The sequence below is a fragment of the Taudactylus pleione genome, unplaced genomic scaffold, assembly GCF_031769625.1.
Source record: "Taudactylus pleione unplaced genomic scaffold, aTauple2 ptg000006l, whole genome shotgun sequence".
In the NCBI taxonomy this organism is placed as follows: Eukaryota; Metazoa; Chordata; class Amphibia; order Anura; family Myobatrachidae; genus Taudactylus; species Taudactylus pleione.
The window spans coordinates 3,749,300-3,772,128 of NW_028284409.1; positions in this window are offsets into that span (position 1 = coordinate 3,749,300).

Here is a 22,829-nt window from a genome sequence, read left to right on the forward strand (position 1 = left end):
ATGCACATATATATATATATATATATATACACACTGTATACATATATTAAATATATACATATATATCTAATATGCAATTGATGGACAGTCACAGACAGTGGCTCTGAGACTCACACACAGGCTCACAGCACAGCAGAGACAGTCAGTGGCGGCGGCGCCCTCAGGCTCTTACCTTCAGTGCAGCCAGTCTCACACCAGTCATCCTCTCCCTTGTCAGTTCAGTGCTGCCTCCCTGCACCACACAAACATGGATGCCCGCACCGCACCTCACGCTCACCTCTTCTATCTGTGAAATCCCCTCCGGCCCCGCCTGCTGCTGCCGCACAGAGCCGCGCTGCGTTCTGGTGATGAGAGCCTCGCGAGATGATGATGTCATCATCTCGCGAGTGCTCAGCAGCGGCACGGCTGGAGCGTGTAAGCAGTGACACACTGTCTGTATATAAGTGACACAGACAGTGTGCGATCATGGCCGTGACAGCCATCGCTGTCAGCGGGCGCCTGACGGCGGTGGGGGTTCCCCGCTGCCGCTCGGCGCCCTCTGACAGCGATGGTTGGTTTGAGAAGGGACTATTAAAAAAAAAAAGTTTTAAAAAAAAATGGCAGTGTGCTTCCAGCGGCCCGGGCCCCCTTCCATGCCCCGGGCCCGGGTAATCTGCACCCGCTCCCCACCCCTCTCGGCGCCCCTGTATACAACATTATGTAAATTAGCATACTGTATGATTATCAATATTATGTGAATTTGTTGCAGAATGCAGTTACTATGGTAATGGTACACTAACCCACCAGTCACCTAGCAACTAATGCCGGCGTCTGATGTCACTCATTTTGTGATGCACATCGATGTTGACATCAGCGGAATTCGGCCAGAGATGTACAGCGCACAATGGCATGTTTGGTTGTTTGTTATACAAGCTAGGACTTTTATGTATTTTCTTGTTCCTGATTAAGTTTTTTCTCATAAAATTGAAATTTTGAGTGCTTAGGTCAAGTGGCCCATTTATTTGGAATTTATACCGAGAGAGTCACCACCTCTGCACACATATATACTGTATATATATATATATATATAAGCAAACAGTATGGATGGCACTCCCATATCTCATATAAATAAACATGGGTGCCCTCCGTTTATAGCTGAATCAACTTCCAAATATAGTCCCAATGTCGGCGGCACTCCGGGGAAATAAGGATGTAAGGCAGGAATATGATCGACGTTTCAATGCTTTAATGCATCGTTTTCAAGATACAGAGAACAATAAAAAAAGTTTACTTACATACACCCTTCACCACACCACGTGAGATGCCACAGCATCTGGGGTCCAACCATGGAACGCCACTGATGACGTCACAGGCGTGACCCGTTGCCATGACACCAGCAATAAATCTAAAAACAAACACATAAAACATGGAGACATGTAAATGCAAAAGCAGAAATATACCAATGTAGTCCGCAAACGCTGCATATCAGACATCATAATATGCTTAAATAGAAAAGTAAAGGTAATTAAATAGCATTCACAGATCCCAACGTACCAGATCAGAACCTAAATATATATACCCGCAACATGCAAGTAAATATCAGTATATAGCAGATCCCAAAAAATTTGTACTGTTGATAGCATGATGCAAATTAAGGAACCTGACAGACGTCCGTAGTCAATATATAACCACATATTACTGTAAAAGAGCCCCCCTTAAATTACTACAAAATTCATCCATGAAAGAAAAGACCTCCAATACATGCACTTTATTAAGGAGGAATTCTTAAAGGAAGCAATGCAGGCCTAGGTTCTCATTAAAACCCTTAGGGTATAATGTCCCTAGTCTTTGAATCCAATGGGATTCACATTGGAGCAGTTTCTGAGATCTTTTACCACCACGTGCCAAAGCTGGCACATGGTCAATAATGATGTACCTGAGCGTGACTAGATTATGATTGGCATAAAAAAAATGTCTGGCCACCGGTTGTTCACTTACTCCAGATTTAATGGCCGCCCTAATGGCCGACCGATGCAAAGCCATCCTCTCACGCAATGTTCTATCAGTCTTTATTACATGCAAGGAACTTCCACCCTAAGTCATCCAAATATGGATTGCACTATTCCCAGTTCATAAGGGTGAGAAGAATTTCCAATGATGTAGAAATAGCATTGGAGAAGATTGATGTAATGATACAGGGTTTCCTCATCAGAGGTTATGATAAACAAATGTTGTTGATGGCAAAGGATAGGGCTATGTCTAGGTCTTGTGAGGATCTTTTACGTAATAACAAAGATCCGCATATTCAGAAACGTTTGCCTTGGGTTAATCACTATAATGTGCTTAGTGATAGAATTAATTCTATTTCAAAACAATATTGGCCAATTGTACAAAGAGATGGTGATTTAAATTTGGCTGATACCAGATTGATGTCATGCTACACCCGTGGAAGAAACATTGGGAACTGGGTTGTGAAAGCAAACATCAGTGGATTAGGTAAAAGGGAAGGTGAGGGCTTCCTTAAACTAAAACCAGGCTGTTACAAATGCCTTAATTGCCTTACATGCAGGTACATGACCATAGGTGATTATTTCCACCATCCCTATAGTGGCAAGAGGTATAAGATAAGACACAGGGTGACATGTACGACTAAATTCATCGTTTATATGATTACATACCCCTGTAGTCTTAGTTATATCGGCAAGACTGATCGAACATTGCGTGAGTGGATGGCTTTGCATCGGTCGGCCATTATGGCGGCCATTAAATGTGGCGTAAGTGAACAACTGGTGGCCAGACATTTTTTTGAGGCCAATCATAATCTAGCCACGCTCAGGTACATCATTATTGACCATGTGCCAGCTCTGGCACGTGGTAGTAATAGATCTCAGAAACTGCTCCAATGTGAATCCCGTTGGATTCACAGACTGGGGACATTATACCCTAAGGGTCTTAGGGCGGGATGCTCCAAATGGAAAATGTGGTAAAACCCCTGTTTACCGCATTTTCCATATGCAGCAATCTCCTGGCCGCCAGGCTGCGATGCGGAGGGTAACGCCAGCTATTGCTGGCATTACCCTATAGAAGCCTATGGGCTTCTACCGCATTGCGCTGGTATGAGGGATCTGATCGGATCCCTCCCAGCATGCCCCGTGACCGTCCCATCACTGCGCATGCGCAGATGGACTCCCGGGTCATAAACCCGGACGTCCACTGTGCAGGAGAGATTGCAAAGGACAGCTTTTATCGGAAGAGCTGTCCTTTGCTGTACAGATCGCATATGTTAGTGCATATGCGATCTGTACAATGGCAATGTCCGGCGGTAAGTATTACTGCATCCCGCCCTTAATGAGAACCTAGGCCTGCATTGCTTTCTTTAAGAAATCCTCCCTAATAAAGTACATATATTGAAGGTCTTTTCTTTCATGGATGAATTTTGTAGTAATTTAAGGGGGGCTCTTTGACAGTAATATGTGGATACAATGGATGTAAATCAACTTCTAGCGCTCACCTATTCACAAGTGCACCTTAGTGATATAACAATGAAAACAATAATCACCATGAATGGGTTCCACTTGATAATAAATCTTGTAATCTCTAATAACTTTTATGAGAGTGAACTCTATTATCCTCCAATGAGTTGTTAGCTGACCACAGCAACCAAAATGCAGGCGGAAAGAAAAACAAACATAGTATAGATCAAACTAAAACATATAAATTTTAATGATGAAATACACTCACAAAAGTGTAGGGCAAGTCAGGCATTAAGAATCCATAAAAATGGCACAGCAGCAGCACTGAGGCAAGCTCTCTCCTGGTAGTCCTCTAGATGGTAGAAAGGAAAGCAAAACCACCATCTCCGGATGCAGTGATTAGCCACAGGATTGAGCAAGTATAACAGATGCTCCACTGATCAGGAACAGTAAAAGTCGTCAGAGCCCACGCTTAACACGTTTCAGACCTAATAGTCCTTCGTCAGAAGCGTGTATGAGGCTCTATACACACAGTATATATACCCTACTTAATGGGCAAAACACCTAAACACATTCACCGCTAATCGGCGATGATTATTTCCTGCACATGCACATTGTGTTAATAGTCCCGAAAATGACCGTGCGTTCCAACAGCCAGGAAGTGACATGGCTGTGCATTCCACAGCCTACACGGACCAGGAGACCATGTGATTCGTTTGTAGCTGAAATCATCAAGTCTTCCACGTGAAAGATAACATGGCTGTGCGTTCCACAGCCTCCATAAGACGCTGCAAGTAAAGTTAAAATATTGGCTTTTGCAGTGAAACAACAGTTCCCAGCAAGCCTGCCCCACATGCAGTTACTTGGAGCACCACAAGTATCAGCATGTGGGGCATTACGGGCCTGCTGGTACCTGTAGTTCCACAACAAAAGCAATATTAAAAAACCACAGAACACACACACCGTACAAAAGTAAAATTTTATTAAAACATACATGCACACACATGCATACACAGTATCTCACATACTCACCTATGTATCCTTGAAGCCAATCTGACCTCTTCTCCAGTAGATAATTCAATGGAGTACCTTTAATAAAAAATCCCTACTCACCTCCTATGCGTGGATCTGTCCTCTTCGTTCCAAAGTAGGCAATCCAGGGTCTTGGCAAAAAAACAAAACGCAATTACGCGAGCCCACGAACATTAGTAGTGTCCTCTAAGGACACTATACCCGAATGACAGCTCCGCTGCGGGATTTCAGTGCAGAATTCTCGGTGAGCAACGCTCATTGGCTGAGAGAGGCGAGCCTTCTGCCTCTTAGCCAATGAGCGGTTCTCACCATTGGCTTCAATGGTGAGAACCGAGCGTGCCCTTTTCAAAAAAGAGCTTAAAGGCTGCGGAAAAATAAAATACTTTTTTATATTGCTTCTTTGATTTATTTTAATATTTCTTTTACAGGGTTCTCCAAGTACCAGTATATGAGGATGCCTGCTGGGAACTGTAGTACTACTGCAAAGGACAATATGTATATTTTTATATGCACCATGCATCACAATCAACCCAGCACCCACCGCCTAAGGGTGCTGGGGATAGCTCCGGGCTATCAGCCTGGGCCTGGGGTACCCTGGAAAGAGGGACTCCTTTATTGGGAGGGGATCCCCAGGGATCTCCAGCCTGGGCTGACTAGCGGTCAGGGGTGATGCTTTGGCTGGGGGACCCGGTGAAAGGGCCCCCCGGGCTATGGCATCACCCCCTGCTAGAAAGGGTCCATAGCTGGTTCTGTTAAATAAAGGGGGACCCTATGCATTTTTCCCCCTGTATTTCCAGAACCAGGGCCGGCTCAGAGCCCAGTGCTGATTGCGCTGAATACAGGGGACTCCTATGTCATTTGTCCCCTGTATTTTGGTAACCAGACGGGCTCTGAAAAGCCTGGTGCTGGATGTGCCTCATATGGGGGACCTCTATGTCATTTGTCCCCTGTATTTAGCACAACCAGTACTGGGGCTCCAAAGCCTGGAGCTGGTTGTTATTTTTTTGGGGGGCACGCCATTTTTTTTGTTTACACAGATTTTATTTTTAAACACAGAAGCACTGATGGGTCTCACTGATCCCATTCGTGATTCTGTGTTTATTTATACAGATACAGGTATCACATATCGTTCAGATCTGAGCCTGCATCAGTCTGTTGCTACCTCCCCCAGGTCCTAATGCCACCTGTACCACCGCTGCCGCTAATGCCCATGGGTACCGGCTGCAGCTAAAGCCCGCTATCCCACCGGTTCCAGCTGCAGTTTACAGCTGTTTCCTTCCCCCGAGCCCACCGCCGCTACCGCCCACACTGACCTGCCATCTTGGTGCACCCAAGTGAAGCCACAGTGAGTACACCTGATGGAGGCTCCTACTGAGGCTGGGCATCAAGTTGAAACTTCGTATCTCTATAATGGTGGATTTGTGAGGTAATAGTCAGAGCCAGATTTAGACCTCATGGGGCCCTAGGCAAGGTACCGGTTTTGATCCCACCCTCCCTCAAACAATTCATGTACTTAGTTAGGCTCTGTGGAAACCTTGTGGTGCTATATAAATGAAGGACAATGTATATTTCACAATATGCCCCATGTCGGTGGGTGACGGGGAAGGCAGAGGGTGACGGGGAGGCAAAGGGTGATGGGGAGAGGGATAGGTGGATGGGGGAGGGTAATGGAGAGGCAGAGGGTGACAGAGAGAGGGGGACAGGGAGAGCCAGAGGGTGACGTGGAAAGGGTGATAAGCAGAGAGTAATAGGGAGAAGCAGTGGGTGACAGGGAGAGGATAACAGGTAGAGATAGAGGTTGACAGAGAGTGGGTTAAAGGGAGTGGGTGACAGGGAGGTGCAGGGGATGATGGAGAGTGGATGAAAGGGAGATGGTGGCAAAGAGAGGCAAAGGGTGAGAGGCAGTGGATGACAGGGAGAGGGTGACAAGGAGAAGCAGTGGGTGACAAGGAGAGGGGGACAGGGAGAGGCAGTCAGTGACTGGGAGAGGGTGACAAGCAGACAGTGATAGGGAGAAGCAGTGGGTGACAGGGAAAGGGCAAAGGAAAGGAAGAGGGTGACTGAGAGTAGGTGAAAGAAAGAGGATGACAGGGAGAGGCATATGATAACAGGGAGGAGATGATGGAGGGTGGGTGAAAGGGAGAAGGTGGGAGGGAGAGGCAGAGGGTGACGGGCATTGGGTGATGGGAGGAGTGTGACGGAAAGAGGGTTACAAGGAGAAGCAGTGTATGCTAGGTAAAGGGTATGCTAGGTTTCTGAAGGAGGGAGTAAAGGGGGTAAATTGATGAGGAAAAACAATGCTAGTTGAAGAAGAGAGAGAGAGAGAGAGAGAGAGAAATAATGAGATAGAGAGTGAGAAAATCAGGAGTTAACTGTGTGAAGAACTGACCTTTTATGCAGTCATGTGCAGCAAAACTACAGCAGATAAGTTTTTTACCCCTGGCCAACACAGCAGGAGCCCAAAGAGAGACGGAGGAGATCTGAACCCGCCTGACTGACTTTAGACCCAACACTGACTGTAGCACTCCTCTCCTCTGGTTTTCATGCCGGGGCCGGTCAGTAGATTGTGACGTATAACTCCTGGGTAACAATAGTCTCAGAGGCAGTGGTCGAAGCCCAAAATAAGTGAACAGCAGAGGAAAGGTTCTGGAGAGGCTATCCACCCAATGGCTGACTATTGAACATGAAAGCACTGTAACAAATTGCTCTAGTTGGGACAAGGTTGAAAAGTGAAATACTAGGGACTAAATGTAATAGCCTGTGAGCGAGTGCCGCTGCTGGAATACATGCGAGTATGCCCATAGTTTTAAAGCAGCAAGCATGTTAAAGGCTAAACAAGCTTGGTTTAGAACTTCATTGCAGGGTAATACAGTGAAGCAATTACACAGATTAAATATAGAATGTAAGTTCTCACAAGCAGGGTCCTCTTCCCTTATGTGCTTTTCCTTCCCTCACTCATACGATCATCTACGCAAAACTCTCCACAAGGGCACTTAACACTTGGTAGCTGACACCCTACTGCTTGTTTGAGTGTTCTGATCGCTGCAGCAATGTTTGTAAACCATGTTCTTATTCTGTATCGTAAATCGCTGTTTTACGAGTTTGCTCATTTGTTAATGTACTTTGTGAGGCGCTGCGGAACCCTTGTGGCACCATATAAATAAAGGATAATAATAATAATAATAATAATAATAGTAATAATTAAATCAATAGAAGACAAAGGCCCTCATTCAGAGCCGCACGTTAACAACAGTACGCTCGTTGCGTTCCGATGTTGACTAACCGCGCATGCGTCGGTGTTACACTGCGCATGTGCGTACGGCAGATTGCGAGTTTTTTTTCTCTCGTTCCTAAAATAGCGTACAGGAAGTGACATGTCAAATGTGATTGACAGAACAGGGCGTTTTTGGGTGTTGACGGGGGTGGAGATGAAAAAACGCAGGCGTGGCGAGGCGTTTTTGGGCGTACATACATTAGCAGATGCGAACGTCAAATGTGTTCGGACCGTCTCATACGTCACTGGAACATCCGCTTTCCCTTCAAAATGCTCGCACAGCTTAGGGTCAGGATTACTCAACCACATTGGCGATGGCCTTCTCCTCCGTCCCGTGACTCAACGATGGGGCTGCGATTAATCGCGGCTGGTCAGTAAAGTAATTAGTGTTGGATTGAAAACCGGCTTGGTATGTGTTTGGAAAGCAGTTTATTGGGATAGCACAAAAGCGTACGCAGGTGGAAATCAGAGCTGCTAATGTCATGATTACACAATCAATTAGCGTACATTTTTGGTGTTTTATTTTGGCCACAATTTGTTGGTTATGGCCTATTGTAACAATAATGTCATCATGTTTTAATTAGCTCCCCTTTTTTTGGGTTTACTGTGGAATTTGCATCGCTATGTGATTTTTTAAACGTTCCTTAAAGAGGCCTTTTTTTTTTTTTAAGAGGGTCAGTTTTTGCCTTTAGGGCCAGGATTAAATGTAACCCATTTGTACAATAATTTCACAATACAATCTCAGTTTTTTGTTTTAAATTTATTGTTTAAACACAAACAAATTGGCCTAATATTTTGTTGCCTTTTTTTTGTGGCAAAGATATTTGTTAAAAAAAAAAAAAAAGCCATAACTGGTAACATAAACGTAAATACCAAATGTAAAAAAATTTCACAAGAAAGGAGAGGGAAGTTTTGACCAGAAAGGAATATGAGCCAAGCACAGAAGGAGTGTGGGAAAAGTCGCCATTGCTGTCACCGTTTTCTCGCCCGTTTGGCTGGGTGAGGGTGGGCGCCAGACCGGGTCCGGGATGCCATCGGGCTGGCCTGTCCAGAGGCAGATGTTGTGGCCTCTGGACTAGGCACAGGGCTAGGCACATTTGGAGGATTGGCTGATGTTGTGCCAGAGGTGGAGGATCCGGATGTTCCGGCAGGAAGGGAGGTCGGCTCCACCATGTGCTGGCGAACGAGCTGCTCCAGGGCATCGGCGATGCGGATGTTGGCCCTGGTATTTTCCGCCAGGGCCTGAGCAATGGTCACGTTGGCTGCAGCATTTTGCTCCAGGGCCTCAGCCACCCGTATCAGACTGGCGTCCATCCTCTGCAGAATCTCCGTATGGAAATCCGATTTAAAATTGAGTTCTGTGAGGAGGCCCACTGCCTGCGAGGGGGCACGCCCTGGACTGGCTTCTGCAGGGTCCTCAGCCGGATGTACTGGTTCCTCCCCTGCAGAGCCAGCAGAAATTCTGCGGCCAAGGCTCCCCTCTGGAGCAGACTCATCCGCCTCTGTCTCTGTTAGGAAAATTGCGAAAAGACTCATATTAGAATCTACATATTGGCACAATAGTATTTCAGAGTTGGTGACATCACAAGACTTACCTTGGCCAACATGAGGAGCCGCAAAGTCTGGCATGTCCGTATCCATGTTGGACACGCCAAACACCTCCACAGCCTGCACACACCCCTGTGCCAGCTCTTCTAAGTCTGTCAACTCCAATGACACAGGGGTGGGACCCCCACCTGTCCCCCTTGCATGCCTAGCCCTGTCGGCAAGTTTTTGCTTGAGACAATATTTGAAGTCTGCCCATCTGTGGAATGAAATTGGAACCATTATCCTTTTTTTTACAATGGGGTTTGTTTATAGGATGGGAAAGTGTTTACTTACCGCCGTTTGACATCCCGGGCTAGACGGACATAATCACCCACCCTATTGACAGCAACGGCGACCTCCTCCCACATTCTCCACTTCTGGCTTTGGCTCATATTCCTGGCTGCCTGGGGCAGGATGTCAACGCACTTCTGGATCAAAACCTCCATCTCCTTGCTTGTGAAATGTGGCTGCCTTTTTTTTTTGGCAGCTTTGGCGGGTTGACTGGGGCCAGCAGTCTCTTCCATGTCATCCTCCTCACCTATTTGGGTAAATATGCAGATTTAGCCACTTCACAACTTGCCCAATATTATGTTTTAAAATAATCATTGAGACAAAATGCATGAAGGCCTTACCGCCGGATTTTTGGCCATTGTTTCCCTGGTCTGAAGCCATGTGTCTGCTTCCAGAATGAAATCAACCAGAAATTCAATGTGATTTCGTGACGTATTTATACATGCGTCCTTTGTTTGCGGCCGCATCATTGATTGTGCGTCCCTATGATTCATCCTTAATTTGTGCGGGAAAATAAACACTATTTATGGCTTGGTGTGTGTGGAGTCGAGGTTGGGTTGTTGGATTGTTGGCGGTTAAGTTGGTTGGATTTGGTTGTTTGCGGTTGGAGGATTTGGCAGAGTTGGTTTTTTGTTTGGTTTTGCTACAGTTGTTTTGGTTTTCCGTTCGCATTTTTTTGCTTTTTTCCCCATCCTTTCCTGATTTGGTAAGTTTTGTGCAGTCTAATTTGTGGCCAATTGGTGTCTACTTCTGTTTTTTGGTTAGCTATTTTTTTTTTTACACTAATTTCATCTTTTTTAGTTTGTTTTGGCTTTCGGACCCAAAGACCTTTTTTTTGGAAATCTTATATATTCGAGTTGGGTAAGTCCATTTTTTTTCTTGCATTTGCGAACTAATTAACGCATTTTTGACTGTTGGTGTAGTGACTTGCATTTGCGAACTAATTAACGCATTTTTGACTGTTGGTGTAGTGACTTGCATTTGCGAACTAATTAACGCATTTTTGACTGTTGGTGTAGTGACTTGCATTTGCGAACTAATTAACGCATTTTTGACTGTTGGTGTAGTGACTTGCATTTGCGAACTAATTAACGCATTTTTGACTGTTGGTGTAGTGACTTGCATTTGCGAACTAATTAACGCATTTTTGACTGTTGGTGTAGTGACTTGCATTTGCGAACTAATTAACGCATTTTTGACTGTTGGTGTAGTGACTTGCATTTGCGAACTAATTAACGCATTTTTGACTGTTGGTGTAGTGACTTGCATTTGCGAACTAATTAACGCATTTTTCGAGGCTTATTCATCATGTAAACCAGTTTTGCTTTTCCCTTTTCCATTTTTGGGGTCCATTTGAACCCTATTTGACGTACGGTGTGCAATGTCGTTTTCATCGATGGCCAAATGTGTGTTTCGCCTATTTTATGTGTTGGCTTGCAACAATTTGACAAACAAAAATTCACCCTCTAAATTTTTGATGTCTCATTTTTGGCTTTTTTACAGTTTATACGTATCATGACAATACCCCGGCATGTAAGCAGCTATGGATGGTATCAGAAAGCTAAGTTGTTTTATGTTACTTTTGGGGTGGCTCAAAAGCCTTACATTGTAAACTTTGAATTTCAGGTAGATCTGGGGCGAATTGTTCTGGCCCTGCTCCCGGAAGACGACCAACCTCAAACTCGTCCCAGGCGTAGGCATCGTAGGCATGCAAGGCCCCAGATATTTCGAACACGTGTCACCCTTTTTGGAATGCCCGATGATGAGGTTTTAAGACGCTACCGTCTACCTCCCAAAATCATCATAGACACTCTCTCATTAATAGAAAGTGATCTTGAGCGGCAAATTGACAGTCCAACAGCAATACCACCACTGACGCAATTTATGGCGGTGTTACATTTCTGTGCCTCAGGATCGTTTCAAACAACGGTGGGAATAGTGGCGGGCATCTCCCAATCCTCCTTTTCCCGGATCCTGAGGGCAGTGATGGAGGCACTTTTCAAGCACCTCCATCATTTTATTAAAATGCCTTTGGATATGGGTGCCCTTAGTGTGGCCAAGGCCAATTTTTACCAAATAGCTGGCTTCCCACACATCATAGGGGTTGTGGATGGTACTCACATACCACTTCAGCCTCCAGCACGGCTGGAGGCAATATTTAGAAACCGTAAACACTATCACTCCCTGAATGTAATGGTGGTATGTGATGCCTCCCTCCAGATCCTGTCCCTGAATGCTAAATTACCCGGAAGTGCTCATGACTCCTTCGTCATCCGGCAATCAGGGATATGGCAGAAATTAACCAACCTACAAGCTGGTGATGCGTGGCTTCTGGGTAAGTGGAGACCTTTAGTACATAACAATGTTAAGCTTGATACACAGTGTTCCTGATGTGGTATATTTTTGTTCACAGGAGACAGTGGATACCCTTGCATGTCCTGGCTGCTCACTCCTTATTTGGCTCCCACACCAGGGCCACAAAGTGTGTATAATTCCGCACTTACAGCCACCAGGCAAGTGGTGGAGCGCTGTATCGGCCTTTTAAAAGGCCGATTCAGATGCCTCCACCGCTCTGGTGGCGAGCTCATGTATGTGCCGGATATGGTGTCTAAAATTGTGGTCCTGTGTGGGATATTTCACAACATTGCCATAAGGAGTGGTGTCCCAATGCAGCCAGAGGATGCCTTACCTGAGGATGGCCCCCCCGAGGTTGGTCGAAGGTCAGTATGTGGGGGGGCCATACGCGATGATGTGGTGGCCAGATTTTTTAGGTAAGTTTGAACAAAACTACAGTGTTTATACCTAATGTGTTTGTGTTTGTTTGCGAACATCTAATTTTGTTTGTTTTTTCTCACCATCTTCTGTTTGTTCACATAATCTTTGGCACTCCAACGCTCACTACTTCCTGCTACCCTTACCAAACCTGGATCTGGTCCTTTTGGGCATATATTCTGGAACCCATATCGCAACGCCATGTTTGTGGAATCATGTTGGCATGGTCCTTCGTCAACCAGTTCTTGATTTTTTGTTTTTATTTAATTATTTCTTGGTATGTGTTGTATTTGAATTTATCACTGTGTTCTTTTTTTGGGAGTGACCACTTTGTTTTCTCTGTTATGTTGTGAATAAATGTTTGGAGAGTGAAATGGTCTTCCTTTTTTGGGACGTTAACAGCAAGTGTAACCAGGTTAACACAAGTTACATTTGACTAAGGGGTAAACCAGTACTGACGCCAGTTGAGCTAAACTGAAATATGTTTTCAGCTTCCCAACCCACACCAAAAGGAAGCCTGGCCCAACCTTGGGATTTGTAAGATTGGCCTAAGCAGCTTGCGCACCAACTAGGAACCTGTAAAATGTAGAAATATGTAATTGACACTACACCCAAAAAGGGAAATGACATTGTTACTGTTATGTGTTTCTTGTGTCTGTTTGACATACAAAGACAAAACACAATCTAACTTTTAAAAAAGGGAAATCCTTGCAGGAACAGTCTACTTATGTCATGCTAAACTATCTTGGTTTTGGATTTTAAAAATGAGCCACAACGTATATTTGTCTGAATAAATTTATTTTGAAAATATAACAAAAATAAAAAAACTACTGCCGAAGGAGGCCAGACAGCCGGTCGAGGGCCACCAGAATGCCGATTACATGTTGCCGCATCTGCCCCACACAATCCGCCACCTCTTGCCGACGCCTCTGTTCCTCTGTGGGTGAGAAAAGTGTGTGGGTTAATACAACAATAGGGAATCCACATTAAAAAAAAAAAAACACAACCAAATCACTCCTAAACCCAAACAAAAAAAAAAAAAGGGGGGGCTGGCAAAAATACAAGGCCTAGGTACAAATTCCCACAGGTATGATATGTGTATGTTGAAATCACCAGGAAGAGGTAAAGGCAAACCTTCAAAATCACCAAAAGTCAAGCCACAAAAACACGAAGAAAGGCACGACACATGATTACATACAAACAGTTTGTGCTTTAAAAAAAAAAAAAAAAAAAACATACCGGGAGCCAAAACGGGAGCTCCGGAAATACCTCCATGATCCTCCTCGGAGGATCCGTCATTCCCCAAAGAATGGGGAGGAGTTATGATGGACTCCGGGGAGGGGGTAATTGGAAGAGGGGTGGGTGGAGGAGAGGGGGAAGTGGGACGGAGGGGAAGGAGGCCCGACATTTCCGGGAGAGGGTCTGGGAAGGATGGGGAGGAGTGGAGAATAGGGGAAAGATTTGGGGTGGAGTGTTGGCTGGGGGTTGGGGATAGTGGCCGGGAACGCCGTCTGGACGGACGGTGACGGCGGAGTCTTGGCTGTCCCCCTAAAATATGACAAAGAAATTGCGGTTAGTTTATGGACAAATCTGGGCAACAAAACTAAAAAAAAAAAAAAAAAACAACAAATAAGCCAAATAGCAGTAGAATGAATAAATCAGAAATAGAGGGAAAACATGCACACGCAGATATGAGTACAAATAATAAATAGGACAGACAGGAAAACATGCACACGCAGATATGAGTACAAATAATAAATAGGACGGACAGGAAAACATGCACACGCAGATATGAGTACAAATAATAAATAGGACAGACAGGAAAACATGCACACGCAGATATGAGTACAAATAATAAATAGGACAGACAGGAAAACATGCACACGCAGATATGAGTACAAATAATAAATAGGACAGACAGGAAAACATGCACACGCAGATATGAGTACAAATAATAAATAGGACAGACAGGAAAACATGCACACGCAGTTTGCCCCACAAACACAAACATTAAAACCACAATACATAACACTTACTTTCCAGGATCTGCATGCGAAAGCATGCCAGCAAGCGGGGCGTTCGCCGTTGCAGGTCGGACCACCTGCGCTCCAGCTGCCCGATGTTGCGGCGTGAGCCGAAGGACCGCAGGCGGGACTGTGCCTCCGCATACGCGGAGCGCTTCTGCCGGTTGGTCATGGGTTGAGGTTGGCTGGTGATCCGGCGATCCATGACCTCCGTAAGCACCAGCAGCTCGCGCCTGGTGAATGCGGAGGCTCTCATGATGGCAATGGTGTTTTTCTTAAAAATCATTTTTGATAAAGTGTGTAAAAATTTTCTGATTGGCTAATGTATTTTGGAAATTAACAGGAGCAATTTTATTGGTTAGTGTATGAGTCATGTGTTCGACAGGGCCAGAAATCTCTGGAGAGTTATGATAGGCTTGATGCAGTGACATGCGTAAGCAAATTTAAATAAAGAAATGAACCCAGGGAAATATGCGGGGTTCCACAGCAATAGTACAATTGTTTAATTGTGGTTCACATGTTTTTTGAACAATAAAAGCGAATGTTTCATCCGTACGTATTCTGCGGGTAAACACAAACACGGACAAGAGTAAAGTTTCTTGCATTGTGTTGAAAAAAACAAACAATTAAGCTAATTGATACATTGATTGGCATGATACGATTGATGGAGGTAGGCAGAATAAAGGAGCAGGTAATCGACATCTGACAAGGCCACTTCCTGTTTATACTTGTGCGTGCGTTCCTTTCAAGCCATTTCGGGGATGTACGCTCGCTATTTCGTACGCTCGTTAGTTAGAGGAGGGGTCGTCAGAGTTTAGGGAGGAATTTTAGATGCGAACGAAAATACGAGCGAGCCATTGAATTTAAATATTTTTGTACGTACGCCTAACGTACGTGCGCCCGCTTGCGAGTGGGTCTGAATGAGGGCCAAAGCTCACAATTAGCATTTAGAGGAAAGGTGGAAATTACATCTGGTACCTAAGACAACCTCCCAAGAGATATGGGTCCAAATGTAATAGCCTGTGATTTGCGTGAGCTGGCGAGATTCCAGTGAGATAGTCATTAGAATTAAAGTGCCAATTAGTTTTAAAGGCAAAATGCCATACATCCATATGAGTCACATACTGTATGTATAACCGACTGACACATCTGAGAGAGACACATGTAATACTCATTTATGAACATTGAAAATGTAACATTATATGCCTACTTTTGCACAACTTAAACCAAGTTTTATTGGTAATCACATGTATTTTTTGACCAAAATAATTTGGGGGAGTAACTGGAGTTTGCCAGATCTCCCTAACCATACTTGCCGACTATCTGGCTGCTCCTTCCGGGAGGGAGCAGCCAGATCGGCAGAACAGGGGGCATGGCCGGGCGGGCTGAGGGCAGTTTGCGGGCATGACAGGGGGCGGGGCCACACGATCGCGTCATTTTGGCTCCGCCCCCGCTACACAATGCCGAAAAAACAGACATTGTGAAGCAGGGGGCGGGGCCAAAATGACGCGAATCTCGTCAGCGGCCCCCCCGCTGCGGGGGTTTAACAGGTGCTGGTAGGGGGAGACGGGGGATCAGCGGCAGGTGGGACGCTTGCCTTTCAGGGGGGGTGGAAGCTGCACCCATTTATCGGGAGGCTCCCGCCCGAATTGGGAGGGTAGGCAACCCTGGGGCCCCTAACTGGTCAAGCCTAGCGCTGGTACAGGAAAAGATGAGGGTTCCTTATGTACTTTTTCCTCATGATCTTTCCTAGTTACAAGCGCTAGTGCTGGTTAACAATGGAGGGGGAGACCCTCCATTTTTTTTTTCTTTTACAGTATCTAGAATTATGGAACACAGTGAAATAGATGCATTAGCTTCCTTCTGCCATCTGGCCCGTTTATTCCTCTATGAGTTATTCTGGCATGATTACAGCTATTTTACAACTTACACACTATCACATCCGGCAACTTGTATGAACATTAGAAACGTCTGGAGGACAGGTAGTGTCTTGCTTAAAATGGTGGGGTAAAGATTCTGGTGAGTTAGGCTACACTTGCATTCTATTACATAACGAGACTACAATCTTGCCAGAAACTCGGCTGAAAATCATCAATTAAAATCAAAATTTATTTCCCCCCTTGTCTTGGTTGTATAGCTACATTATTTAATGTTATAGAAATAAAATATTATATTTTTCTACTTACCTTCTTATATTTTTTACTGCCTCATATATTTTTTATCCCTATTGGGTTATATATCAATGTAACGTTATTATTAATATCCCGTTTTAGCAATCTAGAAAATGTGAGCTGTTGGGGGTACTTGAGGAATGGAGTTGAGAACCACATTTATGCAACTGGAAGTACTTATATTTTTTCCCCCTCCAAAAGCATTCCAGATTGGGATTCAGGGCCTGATTCAGACCCGCTTGCGAGCGCTATGTGGGTCGATGGTGGCCCAGTGAGCATGCGACGGAGCCAGCTCCGTCGTGCACGTGCGCGAGACCTGGATAGCGACGGGCAAACCATTGCTCCGGGTCTCGTACCAAAGGGGGCATGCTGTCGATGTTGAGTGGCAGAACACCCCCTTTGGTGGGTGGGACGGGGGCGTGGCTGCCCAGACAGAGGCGTTCCCATGGGAACGCCTACCGTCTGGGGCCGGCCCCACTGACATCACTTGTGAGAGCCGAAAGTACTCTTGGGCTTGCGGCAACGAGACCCTACCACATGGGTCTCATCGCAAGCGACCCTAATTATACTTTCTCCATCACAGATGGCCATTGGGGATATAAATAAATGTTCAATGTGATATTTTACTATTATATATGTGAGTGTGATTATTCCTCTGACTGAACCTGTCATTGAAATTATACTATTTGTTCCTTTCTTATTTGTAAATTCTTGGATCACGTTGAAGAATAAAGTGAACTGAAGAATTTAATTTGATGCTGTTCACACTCATAACAGTGGAGTATGATGTAAAATTGTCCACTGCTGCCTGGAATAGATGAGTCCAAAATCCAAAATCACTGTAACCCAATACTATATGTCAGGTATACACTATGTACACCTTCTTCTCATTTTCAATACCCACCTGAAGGAACCTTATGAGGGAAAATATCCTACCCAGAAACAACTCATGCTTCCATACATTACTTTTAGGTCCACAGTTCCATGGCTGCATAATTCTGGACTCCTCTACCCCTTCTCCATTTGGTGTATGTCCACCAACCCTCGAATCTCCAGCACTGTGTACTCTAGCACTCAGATCAGCATCTTCAGTCAGCTAACATGTAAAGTCAAATTTAGCTAGATGAACTTGAACATGGACTTAAATTGGACTGTAGCCATTCTTGAACATACGAAATCTCAGTAGACCCCTTCATTATCATCATCAATCTCCTTTTTCCTATTCGTACAACTACTATTAAGGGATTGTAACCAGACTTAAATGAAGGGGAACCTTAGCACTTTTTGTAGAGCCAGGCCCAGTAGTACTATCCCAGTTAGGAGGAGGTGGGCACTCCATAGCTCAGGTTGGATTGGCAACGTATGTTTATTCACATGTTGTTAATGTAGTATAGCAGCAGTAGTTTGGGTTAGCAATTCTTTCTTGCTACCAAAAGTTCATTGATTTAACTAATTTACTCACTGTGGCCCTCATTCAGAGCCGTATGCTCTGAGCAGAGCGCACGCTCTGAATGAGGGTCGCCCTCCATAATTCTGGAGCGTCCTCCTGGACGCTCGTATAGCTGTGGGTCACCACCCACAGCCTATACGAGCGTGCAGTTTGATGGCCGCGATGGTCGTGACCATCGCGACCATCGAAACTGCGAGCCGGAGCCTGCGGTTGAGGTTTTCAACCGCATGGCCCGGAGTGATTTTGGCTCTATCAGAGCCAAAATCACTCCCACTGACATCACTAGTGATGTCAGTGGGCCGGCTTCTGACGGTAGGCGTTCCTTTGGGAACGCCCCCGTCAGGGAGGCACGCCCCCGGCACGCCCACCAAAGGGGGCGTGCTGTCAATCAACATCGACAGCACGCCCCCTTTGATCAGACACAACGAGCGAAGGACTTTCCTTCGCTCGTCGCGTCTGGCGCATGCGCACGACGGAGCTCCCGCCGTCGTGCGCATGCGCAGTGCACAACATCGACCCACTTGCGAGCGGACAGCCGCTTGCGAGTGGGTCTGAATCAGGCCCTGTGTCTGTGTCTTGTTTTGGGAGTAAAATGTGTGGAGGGGTTTTGTTAAAGTTGGTATATGTTGCAGTGGTGAACCCATTGACTGGTTGGCAGCTTAATATATGAAGTACAATTAAACTTTTTTGTAGTATAGTGTAACTATTGTATTCTAAACTATGCCATCTGTTTATGTAATTCACTATCTGTGAGTCACCTCTCACAACGTGAGACATTTATGTACAGTAACTATCTTTTCCCATGGTGGCATTTCAGTAAAAAAAAAAAATCACCATGTGTAAAACTGCTGTGTTTATAATGATTATTTTTCAGTCAAAAAACCCACAGGTTTAAAAAAATAGTATTGGGATAAAAACAGAGCTGTGAGAGGAAGTTTACAAATTTACGGCTATTAAAACCGTGGAATTTACCTCCAACATGTTCTGAAAAACTTACCATTACAAAGATAAAAACAGCTGTATATTTACTGAGCTCTTTTCAGTGTTGTTTTTTTTTTTTTTTGTAACTCTGAGACTATTGCTGGGTACACACTGTCCGACTTATCTGCCGTTCAATCGATTGGCCAATATATCGGGTGCCTGTCGGCCAGTGTGTACCAGCGATATGACTGTGAATTACGTCGTTCACAGACATATCGCTTTCAGCTCTGCTGCACAGCAGATGGCAGATATATCTGCAAATATATCTGTTCATTGGGCAGTGTGTACGGACGGTCTGCCGCTGGGAGGGGGGCAGGACACGCCCCCTGGGCAGCAGGACCCGCGGCCAGAGACAGATGTTTGTCATTCAGTGTGTGTGAACGACCATCATCTGCAGATATATCTGTTCAGTGTGTACCCAGCTTAAGATAAGGTAAGGAGCTCAATTAAGATAAAACTGCACTCAATGTACCAACAATTTATGTTTTCGGAGTGTGGCCAAGGGGGCACCACAGCTGATCCCGGGTGTGGTCCTCCTCTTTATATTTGCAAAAGTAATCCCCATAACTTTCTATGGGGACTACAAAAAGTCCCATTTACCAGCTCCGAGCTCAGCTTTTGGAGCTTGGCCTTTGTCAATCTTTAGATGGTGCTATTCGTTGTAGTCTATGGGTTATATTTACACCGTGTTGTTTCAGAAAGGGATATATTAAACTTGCACATGCATCATCTGATGGCCAAGCATATGCATTAAAACTGTCATGATATGCAGTCATCAGGAATGTTACTTTTTGGGGCTTGGTTGCAAAATTACATAAATAGGCCCATCGATGAGAATCTGAAAGTGATCGCTTTAGCAATCACTTTACTTTACACAGTGCAGGGACTGGCTTCTATCAGAGCCCCTGTCCATGCATGTGATTCTTGCTACATTCTGGTGATCTTTAATTTCAGATTGTGGCAATAAGAAATTATAATTATGGAGTCTAAAACCTGATAATGAATAAATATGCCCCTTAGAAGACTATTAATCAGTCAAGCAAGGATTCAAGACTAATGACATCAGCTGCAAGGCTATCGCAGGGGAGTCACAATCTCACAGGGAAGTCTGCCATACTGTAGCTGAAGAATTACCTACCAGTCATCCTGTACAAGCTGAGAGACAGAGAGACAGAGAGAGAGAGACAGAGAAAGTGACAGAGACAGAGAGACTAGCCAAGGGGAAATTAAAAGCTAGATGCCAGAGTGAAGAAGAGATCGGACACCACAGTGATCCAGGGAGAGTCCAGGAGTATATCAGTTATCTGTAACTTGGTTTGTTTCTCTGCTGTTATTCCATGTTCCTTTCATTGATATTGCTGTTACTCCTATGACATTTTCATTGCCCTACACCCCTGGAACTACTCTACCCTCATCTAAACCACGTATTTAATAGTGACTAATATTTAAGGAACTACTTTGCCCCATTTCACTACATCTAGCTTTATCTGTAAAGAAACAATATGTCCTAACAGGGTGCTAAAAGTCCTATTACCTTGCACTTTGAACTTACTGTCTGCCATTACAGGAACTTTACTCAAATCGGACAAATAGAGTGAAAAGTGATAAGAAAGTGATAAGGTGCCAGCCAATCAGCTCCCAACTGTCATCTCACAGGCTGTGTTTGAACTTAATACCGACAGCCGGCTTCCCGGCTGCTTTATCCCGGCGTGGGATAAATGACCGGCATCTATATCTAGACGCCTGTCATTTACCCGACACTGGGAGGCCGGCGCCCAGCATCCCGATCAAAGGACAGCCGTGGGGGGGAGGGTTAGGTTTAGGGCACCCGGGGGGGACTTAGGGTTAAGCACCCCCCCGGGAGGGTTAGGATTAGGCTAGGGGAAGGGGGGGTTAGGGTTAGGCACCCCCGGGGGGAGGTTAGGGTTAGGCACCCCCCCAGGGGACTTAGGTTTAGGCAGCGGGGAAGGGGGGGTTAGGGATAGGCACTTAGAGGGGGGATTAGGGTTAGGCACTTGGGGGGGAGGTTAGGCACCCCTAAGGCATACTTGCCTACCCTCCCAATTTGGTCGGGAGCCTACCGAAAATCGGGTGCCGCTCCCGACCCCTCCTGTCCCACCGCAAGTCTCCCGGCAGCTAAGGGGGCGGTGACGCGATTCGCGTAATTTTGGCACCGCCCCCCGCTTCACACAGCCTGTAATATCCGCAATGTGTAGAGGGGGCGTGACCAAAATGACGCGTGGCTCCGCCCCCGCCCCCCTAAAAAACTGTCTCATCTTGCTGGCCCCACCCCCTTCTGTTGGCCACGCCCCCCAGTAATGCCAATCTGGCTGCTCCCTCCCGGAAGGGGTAGCCAGATAGTCGGCATGTATGCCCTAAGGAGGGTTAGGGGTTAGGTTAGGTTAGTTTATACTTACCTTAGGGACGATCGGGATTTCCAGCACTGTTGGGCTTCCGCTGCCGGGCTTTGCTGATCTGTCAGGCTGCCGCTGCCGGGTGTCGAACTGCCGGCCATGCGGCAGCCAGGATTCCATACCGATTCCCTGGGAACAATACATGTGATTATTGCAATATAGAAACATTGATATCAAGCAATATTAAAGCAGCAATTAGTGACTGGCATTTCTGTGCAGCTACTAGTGGCTTGATGCGGATGGAGAGAAAAGAGATGATGATTCTGGATTCTGGAAAATACTATCGCAACTTATGCTACATGAGCACTCCTGTGATCATCTTGAAGTAGCTACATGACTTTATCTTACTTTGGCTTGCTCATGCTCATATGTCCACAGAAGCTATTATTATTATTATTATTATTATTATTATCCTTTATTTATATAGCGTCACAAAGGTTCCACAGCGCCTTACACAGTACATAAATGAGCACACACAAAAAACAGCTAATAGTAATACAAAACAATACAGGACAAGGACATGGTTTATACACAGCTGCATAACACAAGCAGCAGGGCCTCAGCAACCAAATGTTAGGTGCCAATTAGGGAGTTAGGAGTAAATGATAATATAAGTAGGGGGAGGAGAAGCACGTGAGGGATGAGGGCCCTGCTCGTGAAAGCTTACATTCTAAAGGGGAGGGGCAGACAGACAGGAGCAACACAGATGGGGTAGATAGTGAGGAAGGACCATGGAGCAGTGGGTTACGATATGTGCTGCAGAATGTGGTGTATAAGATGACTTGTTGTTATGTCAAACTTAAATTCTACATACATCTACGGTATCTCTATGACAGAAAATAGATTTTGTTCATGTGTAATTTACTTGAGAAATGTACAGAATAAAGCTGCAGCGCTTTAATTTTTGTGTTTTCCATTTTAGCTTCTAACTACATCCCGCTAAAAAGGCAGCTATTATGGGACTGTCCTGCCATCCTAATACAGTAGTGAATACTTTAGTTCCAATGCTATGGAGGCAGCTGCTGTTATAAAGGAGGCAGTGGAGATCACTAAAGAAGTAACAGAGATGGCAGCTATTCACATCTATAACATAGACTAGATATAACTGTGTAGAGCACTGAGTGACACTATCTAATGTGTTTAAGATATACTGTAGATATCCATTTAATGGGAGACCTTCTAGATTTTCCAGAGTTCAGACACTTGTTCCATGAGTGCAGGGCCGGATTAATGGGGGGCGACAGGGGCGGGCAATCCAGTGCCTCCACACATAAAGGGCCCCCACATACTGCCCCCACAATACCCGGATCATGGAGTACAGCATTTTGCTGCCTCCGGTCCGGTCTTGACAGTAACTGCCTGATCGCTGCTCCTGTTTCCA